At 52.1% G+C, this 16,239-nt stretch overlaps 1 protein-coding gene across 1 annotated transcript in view; it reads left to right on the top strand.

Annotated features, from left to right (window-relative positions):
• XKR6 (XK related 6) overlaps positions 1-16,239 on the top strand; it is a 230,670-nt gene that overhangs the window by 106,398 nt on the left and 108,033 nt on the right. The window lies entirely within an intron of this gene.

The following is a 16,239-nucleotide window of genomic DNA, read 5'->3' as shown; positions in this document are numbered from 1 at the left end:
GCTCAGCCAGTCCAACCTAGCACCCAGCCCTGGCCAAGCAACCAGACCATGGCACTAAGTGCCCCAGCCAGGCTTGGCTTCAACACCTCCAGGCACAGAGACTCCACCACCTCCCTGGGCAGCCCATTCCAATGCCAATCACTCTCTCTGACAACAACTTCCTCCTAACATCCAGCCTAGACCTGTCCTGGCACAGCTTGACACTCTGTCCCCTTCTTCTCTTGCTGCTTGCCTGGCAGCAGAGCCCAACCCCACCTGGCTACAGCCTCCCTGCAGGGAGCTGCAGACAGCAATGAGCTCTGCCCTGAGCCTCCTCTTCTGCAGGCTGCACACCCCCAGCTCCCTCAGCCTCTCCTCACAGGGCTGTGCTCCAGGCCCCTCCCCAGCCTTGCTGCCCTTCTCCAAACACCTTCCAGCACCTCAGCATCTCTCTACAATGGAGGAGCCCAGAACTGGACACAGCACTCAAGGTGTGGCCTGAGCAGTGCTGAGCAGAGAGGCAGAAGAACCTCCCTTGTCCTGCTGCCCACACTGCTCCTGATATTCTGTCAAGGCAACCCAACTCTTCCCAACCTGAGGGTCACATCATGCACTCCACTTGCCAGTCCACTAAATGCACTAAGTGCTAATTTGGTAGGGATTTTTTCCCCCCATCTGCTTTGTGCACTGGAAATAGTCTCCTTCCTCTGGCTATCCTTGGGAGCTCTTCAAGGAGGTTAAAAATACAGCTGTGAAAGCTGTGATAATAAATGTCCCCTCAGGACCGATGTGAAGCCTTCCAGATATGCTACAGATCCAGGGCAGAAGCTGACAGAAGTAAAGCTGTAAGCTCTCGTTGCAGGATGAGAACAAGAAGTTGCAGGGTGAGGTCTGCAGAGCAGTGCTTTGTTTCCTAGGAGCTGTTCTGCTCCTGCTCTTGTCTGTGCATCTCCATAGGTGGAGTCACTCAGTGGGAAGGAGAGTAGTGAACCCAAAGCATTGCTTGCAGCCACACTTCAGGCTGTTAGGAAGAACCTGTGGACCATCGCCAAGAGGTGTTTGGGATGGAGCTTGCTGTTGTTGTGCATTAGGGTTTAGATGCAGTAAGCTCCAGGAGCAGCTTCTGGTTTATGTGTGCACACCTGGACAATGTAGCCAGGTGCTGAGAGCATGTGTCTGAAAGGGGCTGAAAAAGCTGGGGAGGGGCTTCTGAGGCTGTCAAGGAGTGGCAGGACTGGGGGGAATGGAGCAAAGCTGGAGGTGGGGAGAGTGAGAGTGGAGGTGAGGAGGAAGTTGTTGAGCAGGAGAGTGGTGAGAGGCTGGAATGGGTTGCCCAGGGAGGTGGTTGAGGCCCCATGGCTGGAGGTGTTTGAGGCCAGGCTGGCTGAGGCTGTGTGCAGCCTGCTCTAGGGTAGGGTGTCCCTGGGCATGGCAGGGGCTTGGAACTGGCTGCTCCTTGTGCTCCCTTCCAACCCTGACTGATTCTATGACTCTATGATTCTACCTCTGGGCACTGATTTTAGACTATGTGGATCCAATATCTGGATCCAGTGGGATCCCAGCAGATCAAAAAAGTCCTCTGCCTCAGTTTCTCCTCTGTCTTGACTGCACATGCTCTAGACCTGGGGCAGTTTCTGCTCCAGTGCATGGCCAGCATCGTTGGAGTATTCAGGGGTGTCTTAGGGATGGAGATTAAATTTCACATCAGCAGTCCTTAGAACTCGCAGACACCTGGCAAAGGGCAGCTCTGTTAGCACAGTCTGACAGAGCAGCACACCAAGCCAACACTTCTGGGATGCACAGGAAATAAAGTGGGTCATGGCCAGTTCTCTGAGGGCAGGCAGCATGGCACAGCTCACATCCATCTGGCTAAACTCACCCATCCTCCAAAAGAGGCTGGCCGTGTGCCGGCTGGAAAGTGGCCATGGGAAACCTTCAGGCATGGCCAGATACTGTCTGGGAGGATCATTGGTCTTGGCTGGCCAGGACTGGGTGCTAGGTTGGACTGGATGAGCTTGGAGGTCTCTTCCAACCTGCTTGATTCTATGATTTTATTGACCATGATTCTGTTGATTCTGTTGACCAAAACCATGCTTGGGGCCATGGCAATGATTTAGTGGCATGGATGATACCAGACCAGGATGGAGTGTTGTGTCCTTCTCCTGGCTGTGAGCTGCAGTTGTTTAGCCTGGAGAAGGGGAGGCCCCTTCAGATCCTGGAAGGCCACAAGAAGGTCACCTGGGAGCCTCCTCTGCTGCAGCCTGCACAGCCCCAACTCTTTCAGTCTGTGCTCACAGCAGAGCTGCTGCAGCCCTCTCAGCATCCTCCTGGCCCTGCTCTGGACACACTCCAGCATCTCCACAGCCCTCTTGTCCCAGGGGCTCCAGAGCTGGATGCAGGACTCCAGGTGGGGTCTCAGCAGCAGAGCACAGCAGAGGAGGAGAATCCCCTCCCTGGCCCTGCTGGCCACACTTCTGCTGCTGCAGCCCAGGCTCTGCTTGGCTCTCTGGGCTGCAAGTGCACACTGCTGGCTCCTCTTGAGCTTCTCCTCCAGCACCCCCAAGTGCCTCTCCTGAGGGCTGCTCTCCAGCCGCTCACTGCCCAGCCTGCATTTGTGCTTGGCATTGCCTCCACCCAGCTGCAGGACCTTCACTTGGTCTTGCTGAACCTCCTGAGCTTGGCTTGTGCCCACCTCTGCAGCCTGCCCAGGTGCCTCTGGATGGATCCCTGCCCTCCAGCCTGGCTGCTGCACCACACAGCTTGGTGTGGGCAGCAAACTTGCTGAGGCTGCACTCAGTGCCTCTGTCCATGGCACCCACAGAGATGTTGAACAAGACTGGTACCAGGACTGATCCCTGAGGGACTCCACTTGTCCCTGGTGCCATGTCAGTGATAGGTGTGGGCTGGGTAAAACGAGGCACTCAGGAACCAGGTTGCTACATAAATGAAGCTCAGGAAGGCTCATCCAATCCTGCCAGCTCCTCTCATGTAGGAACTCATGAGAGCCCTGAGGGTGGATGGGGATCTCTCTGCCAGCACTGAGCATTCCAGATGCAAATCTACCCTGCCCTCCTGGCCAGCAGTGTCACTAGGGCTGCATCTGAGCTCAGACAGATGCCTTCAGCATCTTGCAGTGCACCACATTGTCTTCTTGTGGCATGGGGGAGAAGCTGTGGAGCTCATTGCTGAAGAGAGCTGTGAATGCTAGAGGTTTATGTAGCTTCAAAGGTCATGAGCCTCAGAAAATCTGGGGGGGGGGACACACACCCAATAACAAAACAGACCATCTCATCTCTAGAGGTATTACCTAAGATTGGGAGTGTTGTGGGAAACCAGCACTTGACCCAGTTCTTAGGCTTGCCTTGGGAATCTGTTACTGCATACTGCTGGAGACAGCAAATGGATGAGTCTGCCCCAGCACAGCAGTTTCTGACATCTTAGATGATTTTATCCAGCTTGAGCAATTCAAAGGAGCTTGGATTTGTGACCCTGCTTTGGGCTTCTCTCAAATGGCTCAGTCTGTGCTAGCAGAGCATCACAGAATGGCAGGGACTGGAAGGAACCTCTGGAGGTTGTCAAACTCAAATGGTTTAGTTCTGTGCTAGCAGAGCATCATAGAATGGCAGGGACTGGAAGGAACCTCTGGAGATTGTCTAACTCAAATGGCTCAGTTCTGTGCTAGCAGAGCATCATAGAATGGCAGGGACTGGAAGGAACCACTGGAGGTTGTCTAACTCAAATGGCTCAGTTCTGTGCTAGCAGAGCATCATAGAATGGCAGGGACTGGAAGGAACCACTGGAGGTTGTCTAACTCAAATGGCTCAGTTCTGTGCTAGCAGAGCATCATAGAATGGCAGGGACTGGAAGGAACCACTGGAGGTTGTCTAACTCAAATGGTTCAGTTCTGTGCTAGCAGAGCATCATAGAATGGCAGGGACTGGAAGGAACCACTGGAGGTTGTCTAACTCAAATGGTTCAGTTCTGTGCTAGCAGAGCATCACAGAATGGCAGGGACTGGAAGGAACCTCTGGAGATTGTCTAACTCAAATGGTTCAGTTCTGTGCTAGCAGAGCATCACAGAATGGCAGGGACTGGAAGGAACCTCTGGAGATTGTCTAACTCAACCTCCCTTCTAAAGCAGGGTCACTCAGAGCAGGTTGCCCAGGATCCTCTCTAGACAAGTTCTGATTCTCTCCAGAGAAGACTCCACAACCTCTCTGGGCAACTTGTTCCAGTGCTCTGCCACTGTGACCTGAGAGGTTTTCCCTTAAGCACAGCACCTCATGGTGCAGAGTGTACAAAAGGCTGTGGAGAAGAGTTTAGGTTCCAAGGGGCTGCTTCTAGCCCAGAGGCAGCATTGTGACTGCTGTGTGACTTCAGAAGTGTGGTAGAAAATCCACCTCCCCCACTAAGGTATCATCTCCAAGGGCACATCCATATACATGCAGCCTTCACTGCAGGGAGCCTGGCTTGTACCTAATGTGTTGCAGCTCTTGCAGCTCCTAAAATTACCCCTTTCTCCAGTTCTCCCAGCTTTCTGTGTTAACCCAAATGGCTCTTCTAAGTGGGGGACCATTTCCCAGGGCTGCTCACAGAATGGCTGTGGTGTTCATCTGCGTTGGGTGGGTGAGCAGCCCTCCTGAATTAACGGAGAGCAGAGCTTTGCTGCTCTGAGTGGTGTCGATGCTAATGGTCAGGGGCACGCAGCAGAGTGGCTGAGGAGCTTCACCTGGTGGGAGCAGAGGCAGGAACTGCCCTTCAAGAAATCTCAGATCAGATTTGGGCAATCTGTGAGCCACATGAAAGAGCTGCAAGGCTCTTTAGGGTGCATTCTGGTGTCAACGTGGTGTTAAAGCCATGTGCAGCTGGATGTGCAACTGGATGGGGCTGGTTTGGCCCACGGAGAGCCCTCTGAAGAGGCAGCTGCTGCTGAGTGAAGCAAGTGCCCTGCCTAACATAGCCACTGGTTTCTTCCTGCAGAGAGAGAAGCTGCACAGCACAGAGTTCCACTGGAGTAGGGTGCTGTTGTGTAAATGCATGTGTGCAGCTTTGCTTTGAAAAGACAAAGCATAAGCTCATCTCTTCCCTCCCAGTGGAAGATGTCACAGCCAGGAGCCTTTCTTCCTATGAGCATCCTCTCCTGTCCTGCTTCTGCAGATCCTGGCCTGGCCTCAGGTAGAATCACAGAGTCAGTCAGGGTTGGAAGGGAGCACAAGGAGCAGCCAGTTCCAACCCCCCTGCCATGCCCAGGGACACCCTACCCTAGAGCAGGCTGCACACAGCCTCACACAGCCTGGCCTCAAACACCTCCAGCCATGGGGCCTCAACCACCTCCCTGGGCAACCCATTCCAGCCTCTCACCACTCTCCTGCTCAACAACTTCCTCCTCACCTCCACTCTGACTCTCCCCACCTCCAGCTTTGCTCCATTCCCCCCAGTCCTGCCTCCCTGAGAGCCTCAAAAGTCCCTCCCCAGCTTTTTTGTAGCCCCCTTCAGATCCTGGCAGGCCACAAGAATGTCCCCTGGGAGCCTCCTCTGCTCCAGCCTGCACAGCCCCAACTCTTTCAGGCTGTGCTCACAGCAGAGCTGCTGCAGCCTCTCAGCATCCTCCTGGCCCTGCTCTGGACACACTCCAGCATCTCCACAGCCCTCTTGTCCCAGGGGCTCCAGAACTGGATGCAGTACTCCAGGTGGGGTCTCAGCAGAGCACAGCAGAGGAGGAGAATCCCCTCCCTGGCCCTGCTGGCCACACTTCTGCTGCTGCAGCCCAGGCTCTGCTTGGCTTTCTGGGCTGCAAGTGCACACTGCTGGCTCCTGCTGAGCTTCTCCTCCAGCAGCACCCCCAAGTCCCTCTCCTCAGGGCTGCTCTCCAGTCACTCACTGCCCAGCCTGCATTTGTGCTTGGCATTGCCTCCACCCAGCTGCAGGACCTTGCACTTGGTCTTGTTGCACCTCCTGAGCTTGGCTTGTGCCCACCTCTGCAGCCTGTGCAGGTCCCTCTGGATGGATCCCTGCCCTCCAGCCTGGCTGCTGCACCACACAGCTTGGTGTGGCAGCAAACTTGCTGAGGCTGCACTCCGTGCCTGTGTCCATGGCACCCACAGAGATGTTGAACAAGACTGGTGCCAGAACTGCTCCCTGAGGGCCTCCACTTGTCCCTGGTGCCATGTCAGTGATAGGTGTGGGCTGGGTAAAACGAGACACTCAGGAACCAGGCTGCTACATGAATAAAGCAGCCTGTCCAGGTGCCTGCACCCTCGCTGTGGGTAGCTCTGTTGTGCCAGAGGATGAGGATTACCAGCACAGGGATATTTTCTTCACCTCCAGTCTCAGAGCCTGGTTCCCTCCACCCATCAAAGGAGCAGAATCTATTCCCTTTCTCCCTGTCACTCCTGAACTGCTCCCAGCCAGACACTCGTTGCTTGAAGCGATGTTTGATTTAACCAGAGGCAACTTAATGCCGTAGTCATCAGTCAGATCTTGACACTATCAAGGCCTGGGAGATAAAGGAGCAAATTAAAAGGGAAAGGAATAAAAAGAGAGAGAGAGAGAGAGAGAATAATAGCAAAAAAAAAAAAGATCCTATCCTCCAAGATCTGATTTCATGTTAAATGTTTTCATCTTCGGAGGGAGCCCTGCCAGCTGATGGGGAGCGTCTGCTCCTTTCACTCCCTCGTACAGCGCAGCCGTTCAAAGGGAAGGGGAACATTGGCTCCCGCAGGAGATGAATGGCTGCTGACTGCTGGACCTGGCCAGCCTGCGGGCTTGCCAGCCTGCTACAGCCTGCTACAGCCTGCTACAGCCCGCAGCCAGCCTGCCCTTCGCTTCTTCTCTTTCTCTTCTGCTTTCTTATTCTTTCTTCTTTTTTCTGTCTTTCTCTTCTTCTCTTTTTCTTTCTCTTATTCTCTTTCTCTTTCTTTCTCCTTTTCTTTCTTATTCTTTCTCTTATTCTTTTTCTTTAATTTTCTTTCTTTCATTCTCTTTCTCTTTGTCTTTCTCTTTTTCTTTCTTATTCTTTTTCTTATTCTTTCTCTTTTTCTTTCTCTTTGTCTTTCTCTTTTTCTTTCTTATTCTTTTTCTTTTTCTTTCTCTTTTTCTTTCTCTTTCTCTCTTTCTCTTTTTCTTTCTTATTCTTTCTCTTATTCTTTTTCTTTCGTTTTCTTTCTTTTATTCTCTTTCTCTTTGTCTTTCTCTTTTTCTTTTTCTCTTTTTCTTATTCTTTCTCTTTCTCTTTCTCTTTCTCTTTCTCTTTCTCTTTCTCTTTCTCTTTCTCTTTCTCTTTTTCTTTCTTATTCTCTTTCTCTTTCTCTTTTTCTTTCTCTTTTTCTCTTTCTCTTTCTCTTTTTCTTTCTTATTCTTTCTCTTATTCTTTCTTTCTTTCTTTCTTTCTTTCTTTCTTTCTCTCTCTTTTTCTATTTTTTTTCTTTCTATTTTTCTCTCTTTTTTTATTTCTCTTTCTTTCTCTTTCTCTTTCTCTTTTCCTCTTTCTTTCTTTCTTTCTTTCTTTCTTTCTTTCTTTCTTTCTTTCTTTCTCATTCCCTTTTTTTCTCTTTTTCTTTCTTCTTCTTCTTCTTCTTCTTCTTCTTCTTCTTCTTCTTCTTCTTCTTCTTCTTCTTCTTCTTCTTCTTCTTCTTCTTCTTCTTCTTCTTCTTCTTCTTCTTCTTCTTCTTCTTCTTCTTCTTCTTCCTCTTCTTCCTCTTCTTCTTCTTTTTCCTTCCCTTCCCTCCCTTTCCCTTTTCCTTTCTTTTCCTGACTTTCTGAACGTGTTGATTATGTTTCCAACAGAGCAAGCAGCTGCCTTCCTATTTTATACAATCCCAAAACCTGGAATTGGGAGGGTTGAGTGCAGTTAGTATTAAATGACTCTGCCTGCACTCTTCCCTGGTTTTCAGGTCCTGTCCTAGGAATTCTGTAATCAGGAAACCCCTTTGTATTCTCCAGTTGACTTCAGGACATCCCTGCCAGCTTATCCTAAAACATTGATGTTACCCCCAGACTCTTTTTAGGGTGGTGTTTTTTTAGGGTGCAGTGTGGTGTAAACATGATCCTGTTAAGTTTCTTGCATTTGGGCAACTCACAGAAGTGAGGTAGTTCCTGGAGCCTCAGTGCTGGTTCTCTGAAGGGCATCATCTGAGCAGTGCTGCCTCAGAGGTGCACAGCCTCTTCCTTTCAAAACGGAGGCAAGCTCAGCTGTGTGCACAAACTTCCTCTTGTGTCATCCTGCACCTGCCTCTCAAGCAAGGATGGAAAAGGAAATATGGATCAATTAGCAATACCTCTGGAGAATTCTCTTTGCATCATTAATCATCTGTGAGCTATACCTGACAGCTTAAGGGTCACAGGATGCTTCCTTATCCCTGCTGTGATTAAATACACCTCTAGAAAGTATTCTGGGGGCTTTTCAACGTTCCTGTCTGAAATGGCTATGCAATTCCAAACGATGCCAGCTGATCTGCATCCAGGCTCCTCTGCAGTGAGGGTGTGACAGTGCTTATGCAAAAGGAGAAGAGTGTCAAAGTGCTTGGTCTCACCTGGAAGTCAGTCCTCTGATTGCAGAATCATCGAATCATTTAGGTTGGAAAAAACCTTTAAGGTCATCAAGGTCAAACATTATTCAAGCATCAGACCATGTTTTTATGGTCACTGTTACCAAATGTCACAAACATGGTAGCTTAGTAAGAGTTCAGATGAGAGTTCTGAAGTTCAGTGCCTGATAGGCTGGATGTGAGGATGAAGCTCCTGGCAGAGAGAGTGATTGGCATTGGAATGGGCTGCCCAGGGAGGTGGTGGAGTCTCTGTGCCTGGAGGTGTTGAAGCCAAGCCTGGCTGGGGCACTTAGTGCCATGGTCTGGTTGCTTGTTGAGGGCTGGGTGCTAGGTTGGGCTGGCTGAGCTTGGAGGTCTCTTCCAACCTGGCTGATTCTGTGATTCTCTGATTCTAGATGACTGGATAGGGCTGGGTGCTAGGTTGGAATTGATGATCTTGGAGGTCTCTTCCAACCTGCTTGATTCTATGATTCTGTGGTCTGGTTGATTGGCCTGGGCTGTGTGCTAGGTTGGACTGGGTGAGCTTGGAGGTCTCTTCCAACTTGCTTGATTCTCTGATTCTGAGGTCTAGTTGATAGGAAAGAGCTGGGTGCTAGGTTGGACTTGATGATCTAGGAGGTCTCTTCCAACCTGGTTGGTTGTATGATTCTAAGCTTAGGGTTCCTCTGGCCCCAGCAGCTGGCTCAGGGGTGGGCACTCTGCAGCTCCTCGCAGGCACTGTGCTTTTCGACTGTGTGCCTGGCAATATTCCCTTGCTCAGAAGAGCTTTTTGGGTTGGATTCCTCCTGCCACACATTTTCTACACAAAGATCCCGTCTGCCACCTAATAAACTCAGCGTGCTAGCAGCCAATGGTCTGCTAGCTCTGAAGCAAGTGGCTCTGTTTCTACTATCACAGGCAACTTGATTTGTAAACAGCTACTTAAGTGGGTGTTGTTAGCAGTAGAGCAGATGGGCAATACAGCTGCCTGCTCTCCCTCCCCTGAATTCACTCCCCTCCTTCAAAATCACAGTTTCTTCCCATTTTTCTCTGTAATGTGGATTTTTTTTTTTTCCTTTTAAATTAAAGTTTACAAAGATTTTTTTTTTTTTAGTATTTTTTTCCCTTAAAGTGCATTACAGGAGGGAGAAAATTGCTCAGTGAATTTCAAGAGGGGGGAAGGAAAAAAAAAAAAGCCAAACCCTGGATGGCAACCTCCAATGTTACCTTAAAAGCACTGTGAAAGCTACCCACACATCTTCACTTTGCTTAACTCTCCCTGCTTGAGTAACTGTGGATCTCAATGGGACTGCTTGTGTGGGCAGAGCACAACATGAGGATCAACTTTCCTCACGCACAGAAACCCGTGACTAATGCTGCAATCCACAGCCAAAGCACTCATTTTCCTCCCTGCTTGATGGAGTTACTCACCAGTCCTTAAGCAGGTGCTTCCCTGAAGGCTGCATCCAGGCTTGGAAGTAAGATGAGGCCGGGAGAGTATGGTGTAAAATCATAGTCATAGAATCATAGAATCAAGCAGGTGGGAAGAGACCTCCAAGCTCAGCCAGTCCAACCTAGCACCCAGCCCTCAACAATCAACCAGACCATGGCACTAAGTGCCCCAGCCAGGCTTGGCTTCAACACCTCCAGGCACAGAGACTCCACCACCTCCCTGGGCAGCCCATTCCAATGCCAATCACTCTCTCTGCCAACAACTTCCTCCTAACATCCAGCCCAGACCTCCCCTGCCACAGCTTGAGACTGTGTCCCCTTCTTCTAGTGCTGGTCCCTGGCAGCAGAGCCCAACCCCACCTGGCTACAGCCTCCCTCCAGGTAGCTGCAGACAGCAATGAGCTCTGCCCTGAGCCTCCTCTGCTGCAGGCTGCACACCCCCAGCTCCCTCAGCCTCTCCTCACAGGGCTCTGCTCCAGGCCCCTCCCCAGCCTTGCTGCCCTTCTCTGGACACCTTCCAGCACCTCAACATCTCTCTTGAATGGAGGAGCCCAGAACTGGACACAGCACTCAAGGGGTGGCCTGAGCAGTGCTGAGCAGAGGGGCAGAAGAACCTCCCTTGTCCTGCTGCCCACACTGCTCCTGAGCCAGCCCAGGGCAGCAAATCTGATGAGGAGCCTGGAGCAGAGCCCTGTGAGGAGAGGCTGAGGGAGCTGGGGGTGTGCAGCCTGCAGCAGAGGAGGCTCAGGGCAGAGCTCATTGCTGTCTGCAGCTGCCTGCAGGGAGGCTGTAGCCAGGTGGGGTTGGGCTCTGCTGCCAGGCAAGCAGCAACAGAAGAAGGGGACAGAGTGTCAAGTTGTGGCAGGGGAGGTCTAGGCTGGATGTGAGGAGGAAGTTGTTGTCAGAGAGAGTGATTGGCATTGGAATGGGCTGCCCAGGGAGGTGGTGGAGTCTGTGTGGCTGGAGGTGTTGAAGCCAAGCCTGGCTGGGGCACTTAGTGCCATGGTCTGGTTGCTTGTTGAGGGCTGGGTGCTAGGTTGGGCTGGCTGAGCTTGGAGGTCTCTTCCAACCTGGTTGATTCTTACTGACAGAGACTTTCTTGCTGCTGGCATGCAGGGAGTGGAGGTTGGTTCTGAATCATAGGATCATAGAATGGTTTAGGTTGGCAGGAACCTCAAAGCTTATCCTGTTCCAAGCCCCTGCCTTAGGCAGGGACATCTCCCGCTAGAACACATCACTCAAGGTCTCATCCAGCCTGATCCTGAGCACCTCCAGGGAGGTTGTGGATCACAGAATCACTGAATGTGATTGAAGATCACTGGCAACCTGTGCCAGTGTCTCACCACCCTCACTGCAAACAAGTTCTGCCTAACATCCAGTTTCATTCTCCCCTCTGCCAGTCCAAACCCATTCCTCCTCCTCCTATCATTACAAGGCCTTGTCAATAGTCCCTCCCCAGCCCTCCTGTAGGCTCTCTTCAGATACTGTAAGGCCACTCTAAGGTGTCCTCAAAGCCTTCTCTCCTCTAGGCTGAAGAGCCTGATGCTCACAGGAGAGGTGCTGCATTCCTCTGATCAAGCAGCAGCACTTGGGTGAATGGTGGCAGTGAAGGGGTTGGGACAAGGGCAGAAGGACATGACCTTTGCTAGGGACAGGGGTTTGCAGAAGGCTCTTCTCCTTTCCCCCCACGAGGAGAATTTCTGGCAGAGGACACTTCTGCCTTGCTGGTTTCTGGCTGGAGCCTTGTTGAGTGGGGCTGGTTATGTCTCCTGCCTCTGGCCTCCATCCATGGCTATCAGAGGACTCTGTGCAATAGCCAGAGCCACTTGTGCTTGCTTCTGTCCCTGGACCTGAGCCCAGCCATTTCCCTCCTTTCCATGAATGAAGTGGAGGGACTTGGCTGTGTGCCTGAACCCTCTGGGCTTTTATCAATGGCACCAACAGTTTGTCAGCTCCGTGATGCTGAGTCACGGTGAGATCTCCTTACTGTTCCTCAGTACCTCATGTGCTGGGGCTCAGCCTGCCCTGCCCACAGCTGTGGTTCAGCCCAGCTCTGCAGAGAGACAGCAATCTGCAAGGAAGGGGTTTGCCTGGACCTCTTTGGACACAGGTGTGCACACAACTGCACATAGACTCATAGAACCACTGACTTATAGAATCCACCAGGTTGGAAGAGAGCTCCAGGCTCAGCCAGCCCAACCTAGCACCCAGCCCTGGCCAATCAACCAGACCATGGCACTAAGTGCCCCAGCCAGGCTTGGCTTCAACACCTCCAGCCACAGACTCCACCACCTCCCTGGGCAGCCCATTCCAATGCCAATCACTCTCTCTGACAACAACTTCCTAACAACATCCAGCCTAGACCTGCCCTGGCACAGCTTGACACTCTGTCCCCTTGTTCTGTTGCTGCTTGCCTGGCAGCAGAGCCCAACCCCACCTGGCTACAGCCTCCCTTCAGGTAGTGCCCTCACTTAGGGACAGCACCACACCCTCCAGACCCTTCCTGCTCCTGGCACATGCTTCAGGCTGCAACCACAGGCTCACCTCTGCCATGGTTTGAGAACAGAATGGATTCTGCTCAGTGATTTTACTTCCCAGCTGAGTCCCCTCTCAGTGATGGCACTTTCTGAAGCCAAGGGCATGTTTGCACAGCCAGTGGCTGCTGCCAGCACTGCTAACACTGATGTTTAGAGTTACTGCCCAGGACAGGGGGGTGCAGAAAGCCTCCTGCTTATATTTGCTCTTGTGCAAGGTCACTGATAAATCTTGTCTATCATGTTTGGGTGCAGTAAGTAAGAGGTGACACCTGTGGGGAGGAGCAGACAGGACAGGTGACCCTAAACAGACCAAGGGGCTTCCATCCCAAGTGTCACAGCCAGTGTAACATCAAGAGATCACAGGGGGCAAGGCTCTTCTTCAGTGGCTGGTGTGCATGGAGGATCTGTCCATTGAGCCTTCAGTGGCTGCTGTGCATGGAGGATCTGTCCATTGTGCCTTCAGTGGCTGGTGTGCAAGGAGGGCTCTGTCCATTGTGCCTTCAGTGGCTGGTGTGCAAGGAGGATCTGTCCATTGTGCCTTCAGTGGCTGGTGTGCAAGGAGGATCTGTCCATTGTGCCTTCAGTGGCTGGTGTGCAAGGAGGATCTGTCCATTCTGCCTTCAGTGGCTGGTGTGCAAGGAGGATCTGTCCATTGTGCCTTCAGTGGCTGGTGTGCAAGGAGGATCTGTCCATTGAGCCTTCAGTGGCTGGTGTGCAAGGAGGATCTGTCCATTGTGCCTTCAGTGGCTGGTGTGCAAGGAGGATCTGTCCATTGTGCCTTCAGTGGCTGGTGTGCAAGGAGGACTCCTCTGTCCATTGAGCCTTCAGTGGCTGGTGTGCATGGAGGATCTGTCCATTGTGCCTTCAGTGGCTGGTGTGCAAGGAGGACTCTTCTGTCCATTGTGCCTTCAGTGGCTGCTGTGCAAGGAGGACTCCTCTGTCCATTGTGCCTTCAGTGGCTGGTGTGCATGGAGGATCTGTCCATTGTGCCTTCAGTGGCTGGTGTGCAAGGAGGACTCCTCTGTCCATTGTGCCTTCAGTGGCTGGTGTGCAAGAAGGACTCTGTCCATTGTGCCTTCAGTGGCTGGTGTGCAAGGAGGACTCTTCTGTCCATTCTGCCTTCAGTGGCTGGTGTGCAAGGACTCTGTCATCATAGAATCAAAGAATCAGTCAGGGTTGGAAGGGACCACAAGGATCACCTAGCTCCAACCCCCTGCCATGCCCAGGGACACCCTACCCTAGAGCAGGCTGCACACAGCCTCAGCCAGCCTGGCCTTAAACACCTCCAGCCATGGGGCCTCAACCACCTCCCTGGGCAACCCATTCCAGCCTCTCACCACTCTCATCACCAACAACTTCCTCCTCATGTCCAGTCTGAACTTCTTGAGTATAAGGGTCCCAGAGCACTGGCACAGGCTGCCCAGAGAGGTTGTGGAGTCTCCTCTGGAGCCTTTCAAGGCCTGTCTGGATGCATTCCTCTGTACCCTGAGCTAGATTGTGTGGTCCTGCTCTGGCAGGGGGTTTGGACTCGATGATCTCCTTGGATCCCTGCCAACCGCAGACATCCTGTGAGCCTGTAATTAAAGATGTGCAAGGGCCCAAGCTCATGGGCAATAGTGAGGATGCTTCAATGCCTGCCTCTGTTTCATTCAGTGGTGCAGACAAAGGCTTTCTGTCCCATCTCTGCCTCCACTGCATCCTCTGCCTTTGGAGCATCTCTCTTTGCAACAACTCCCAGCCCTGCCCAGGCATTTACCCAGCAGAAATATGACTTTTAATTACTATTTTTTATGACTTCCCTTTCATAATTGCACTGAGGGCTCTCTGCTGTTCTGCTTTAATCTGCATCCTGAGAAATCACTTTCTCAGCCATCATCTACTGAATGGGAAAGGGAAATACAGCAATGGGCTTGTTGGTAGCAAAGGAATGTGGGACCTGCTTTAGTGTTCAGCTAGCTGATGTCTCCACAGCTAGTGGCATGGAATCATGGAATCCTAGAGCAGTTTGAAGGAGGAGTCTGTGGTCACCAAAGAGCCTTATGTCATCATTGGAGTCACCTCCAGCCACCTCACACACAAGAGGTGTCCAAGACACACAGGAGCAACCCATCTCTGGAGGTGCCTCTGGCTGCAGGTGGCATCTCAGGTGACAAAGTGACTCACATGAGGGGCTCTGGTACTGGTGCAGTGACCAGAGAGTGCAAGGCTGGCTGTGAAGGCCAGAGTGCAAAGTGCCTGTGTGGAGGCAGCACAGGAATCATAGAACTGTAGAACTGTTTAGGTTGGAAGAAGTCTTTAAGATGATCAAATGGAACCTTCAACCCAACACTGCTAAGTCACCTCAAACCATGTCAGAGAATCATAGAATCAAGCAGGTTTGGAGAGACCTCCAAGCTCAGCCAGCCCAACCTAGCAACCAGCCCTGGCCAAGCAACCAGACCATGGCATTAAGTGCCCCAGCCAGGCTTGGCTTCAACACCTCCAGCCACACAGACTCCACCACCTCCCTGGGCAGCCCATTCCAATGCAAATCACTCTCTCTGCCAGGAGCTTCCTAACAACATCCAGCCTAGACCTCCCCTGCCACAACTTGACACTCTGTCCCCTTCTTCTGTTGCTGCTTGCCTGGCAGCAGAGCCCAACCCCACCTGGCTACAGCCTCCCTTCAGGCAGCTGCAGACAGCAATGAGCTTTGCCCTGAGCCTCCTCTGCTGCAGGCTGCACACCCCCAGCTCCCTCAGCCTCTCCTCAGAGTGTTTGTGTCCCATAGCACCACAGCCAGTGGTGCCCAGTGACAGCACAAGGAACAACAGGTGCAGGCTAGGACACAGGAGGTTCCACCTCAACATGAGGAGGAACTTCTTTACTGTGATGGTGCTGGAGCACTGGAACTAGGTGCCCAGAGAGGCTGGAGTCTCCTCTGCCCTGCTGAGACCTCATCTTGAGTGCTGCCTTCAGTGTTGGGCTCCCCAGTTTCAGAGGGACAGGGATCTGCTGGAGAGGGTCCAGTGGAGAGCAGTGAGCATGATGAGGGCACTGCAGCACTGCCTGATGAGGAGAGGCTGAGGGACCTGGGGCTGCTTAGTCTGGAGAAGAGAAGACTGAGAGGGGATTTAATCAATGCTCATAATCATCTGAGGGCTGGGGGTCAGGAGTGGGGGACAGGCTCTGCTCACTGCTCCCTGGGACAGGACAAGCATCAATGGGTGTAAGCTGCAGCACAGGAGGTTCCTGTTCAACACAAGGGGGAACTTCTTGCCTGGAAGGGTCCCAGAGCCCTGGCACAGGCTGCCCAGAGAGGCTGTGGAGTCTCCTTCTGTGGAGCCTTTCCAGGCCTGTCTGGATGTGTTGCTGTGTGATCTGTGTTAGATAGCATTGCCCTGCTCTGGCAGGGGGGGGTTGGATTTGATGATCTCTTTGGGTCCCTTCCAACCCCTGGCATCCTGTGAGCCTTCTCTGGAGGCTTTCAAAACCCCCCTGGATGGGTTCCTGTGCAGCCTGTTCTAGGTCATCCTCCTTTGGCAGGGGGTTTGGACTCTAAGACCTCTAAAGATACCTTTCAGCCCCTGACATTCTGTGATTCTGTGATCTTCATCCAGGGCTTGAGACCCATGACACAGAGACATTAGCTGAAGAGAGAGCTTTGCAGAATAACCTCTCTGTAAGCCATTGATCCAGTCCTTGGCCCCTGTCCTGGGCATTGCACAGAGGGATGATCCAGGATGACCTGCATGCAGCCATGGCAG

Source organism: Pogoniulus pusillus, chromosome 7, assembly GCF_015220805.1.
Source record: "Pogoniulus pusillus isolate bPogPus1 chromosome 7, bPogPus1.pri, whole genome shotgun sequence".
NCBI classification, from domain to species: Eukaryota; Metazoa; Chordata; class Aves; order Piciformes; family Lybiidae; genus Pogoniulus; species Pogoniulus pusillus.
This window is presented reverse-complemented; position numbering and strand designations above follow the sequence as displayed.